Here is a 3,275-nt window from a genome sequence, read left to right as displayed (position 1 = left end):
CACCATGTGGTTGCTGGGAATTGAACTCAGGACCTTTGGAAGAGCAGGCAGTGCTCTTAACCCCTGAGCCATCTCTCCAGCCCCGACCGTAGGGTATTTTATTAATTAGTAATTGATAGAGTAGGGCCTAACTCATTTTGTTTGGAGACACTCCTGGCAGGTAGTACTGGATTCAGTAAAAGGAGGTTTTGAAAACTTTAAGGAACAAGCCAGTAAGCAGCATTCATCCATGGTCTCTCCATCAGTTTCTACCCTCAGGTTCCTGACTTGTTTTAGTCCCTGCCTTGTCTTCCATCAACAGACTGTGATCCAGAATATGTATGTTGAATAAACTATTTCTTCCCTAAATTGGTTTTCATCAAAGTGTTTTATCATAATAGTAGAAATGCAAACTAATACAGAAATTATTACTAGAAATGAGGTATAGTTTTGATATACCTGGCCATTTATTTTGGGGAGGATTGTAGAAAAACTTTGGAGCTTCACAAGTATTGCAGGGCCCAGAGGCTTATTCTGTAGAATGTAGATGATAGGCATAATATTGACATCAAGTTAGACAAAAAAGGGAAGGGGGGCGCTGGACTGTGAAGTTTCAAAGGGAAGGAAAATTCTATCAGGCCATTTGTATGATTTTTTTTTGTTAAGAATTTGTGGTGTCTGGTCATCTGGAGTTGTAGTCACTGCAATTAAAAGTGACCAACATCATTGAAGTGAAACTGTTGCTTTAATGGTATAATTGATACTGGTCAGTTGGAGATGAGAAGTTAGCAATGATTACACAGATAAAAACATCATTAAGTGTGATGATCCCACAAGTATTATGCAGTAAATGCACAGCTGACAGATCTATTGGACTAATACATGGGAAGTGTATATGTACACATCTACTTGGAGTAAACCATTTTTATGTAACTACAGGGACACCTTTTTTTTTGATAAATGACTGTTAGTTCTGTAGAAATATTGTGAATCCGTGGCATTTCTCCCTTCTGTAGAATCTCAGCAGGGTATAAACCTCTCTTTTCCTGTAAGGGCAATCAGATACCTCCCCCGACACCATGAATCTATGCTGTGAAAAGGATTCACTCAGTCAAACCTTTACTCTCACAGCCCAAATCTGCTCCCCCACAAACTTTCTTTATTGACAGCACTCACAGATAAGAAAGGAACTTCATACAGGAGTCAATATGTCTGCTCTAACATCAAACTCAGAAAGGTATAATCTATTGTACCTTCACTCTAATCTAACATGTTATTAGTATTCTGTATTTATCCTTTACCTTGGTTTCAGCTAGAATTGGATCATAGCCCAAGAAATTAACTGTTTATAGAAGAAAAGTCCTGAGTCACTAAAACTAACTTCAGAGGAAGAAATTCTCACTTGGACACCCTGCTGGAGTCAAAAGCAAAGTCCACAGAACTGATTACTTTTAACTCTACCAGCTAGATGCTAAAGCAAATCAAGCTACAATAGCTACCAATGCTGTGCTCCTAGTCATGCACTCTCTGAGATTTAAAGTAACTCCTTGGCAGATCCACCAGTTTTTGTGACTGTGAAAATGCATGCTTGATACTATTGTTACCACCTATGGAACTGTTAAATTGTCTGTATGCCTATATAAACTGAAGCTTTGTGGAGATCAGCCCTAATGCTGCTGCTTCTTCTCATTTCTTCTTCATTTCAGGGAATAAAGAACATGTAGCTGTAATGTATGTGAGTTGATTTATTTCACTTTACCCTCAGATCCAATTAGCCAGATTCTTGCCTGTCATAGTGAATCTTTCTGGATCCTGAGAGCTTTAATAGGCTTAACTTCAAAATAAACCTTGATAATTAAGGTCAAATTTTCTGGAAACTGTTTAAAACAGAAAGACATCATCTCAGAACAAAGAGTTGGGAAGAGATTTTCCAAGCAAATGGACCTATGAAGCAAGTCTTTGTAGATATTCTATTTCTAACAAAATAAACTTTCAAGCAAAATTATTCAAAAAAATGGAGAAGGATATGACATATCCATAAAAGAAAAGTCCAAAAAGAGGACACTGTAATTCTAGTCCTCAAATGCAAAGGCACACACATTTGTAAACTAAACAAAGGGCTTTGAGCCTGTAGTTCGCGATCCTAGAGAAGCTAAGTAATAAGGTGAACCAAAAGAAAAACATATAGATCCTTCTGGAAATTGGAAGCAGACAATATCACCAGGCAAGGGTGGGGGTGGGGTGGGGGAAGGGGAGAGAGAAGGGAGAAGGGGAGGGTTGGGGAGAGCTTGGGGGAGTGGGATGGTTGAAATGGAGGAAGGACGGACATAGGAGCAGGGAAGGAGATATCTTAATTGAGGGAGCCATTTTGGGGTTGGCTCTGGAGGGATTTCCAGGAATCCACAGGGATGACTCCAGCTAGGACCCTGGGCAGTGGAGGAGAGGGTGCCTGAACAGGCCTTGTCCCATAGTCAGACAGATGATTATCTTGAATATCACCATAGAACCTTCATCTGCCGACAGATGGAGATAGAGACAGAGACCCAACTGGGAGCACTGAACTGAGCTCCCAAGGTCCAGTTGAAGAGCAGAAAGGAGGAGAATATGAGCAAAAAAGTCAGGACCAGGGGTTGGTCAACCCACTGAGAATGTGCCTGAGCAAATGGGAGCTCACCAAATTCAGCTGGACTGGGACTGAACGAGCATGGGATCAAACTGTACCCTCTGAATGTGGCTTACAGTTGGGGCAGACTGAGAAGCTAGCGATAATGACACTGGGATGTGTGTCTACTGCATGTACTGGTTTTGAGAATTGTATTCTAAGCCTGGATGGAGGGGGAAGGGCCTTAAACTTCTTACAGGCCAGGGTACCCTGCCTTCTCTTAAGACTAGAGGAGGAGGGAAGGAGGGTGAGTGGGAGAGCAGGGGGGAAGTGGGAGAGCAGGGGGGAAGTGGGAGGAAGGGAGGAAGGGAGGAAGGGAAAATTTTGATTGGTATTATTTATAAAGTAATAAAAAAGAAAAATAAACATTACTAAAGCTTAAATCACACACGAAACCTCACACATTAATCTTGGAAGACATTAACATCAACTCTCTTCAATGGATAGGCCAGACAAAAGGTAAACAGAGAAATAATGGAGCTAACAGACGTTATGACTCAAACAAACCTAACAGATAGCTACAAAACATTTCTTCTAAACGCAAAAATATAAAACTTCATCTCAGCACTTCATGAAACAATATCCAAAATTGAACAAAAACTCAGTCACAAAGAAAATTTCAACAGATACAAGA

Source organism: Microtus oregoni, unplaced genomic scaffold (assembly GCF_018167655.1).
Source record: "Microtus oregoni isolate MIOR12 unplaced genomic scaffold, Mior012 000079F_ref0000094, whole genome shotgun sequence".
In the NCBI taxonomy this organism is placed as follows: Eukaryota; Metazoa; Chordata; class Mammalia; order Rodentia; family Cricetidae; genus Microtus; species Microtus oregoni.
Note: the sequence above shows the minus strand (reverse complement) of the source record.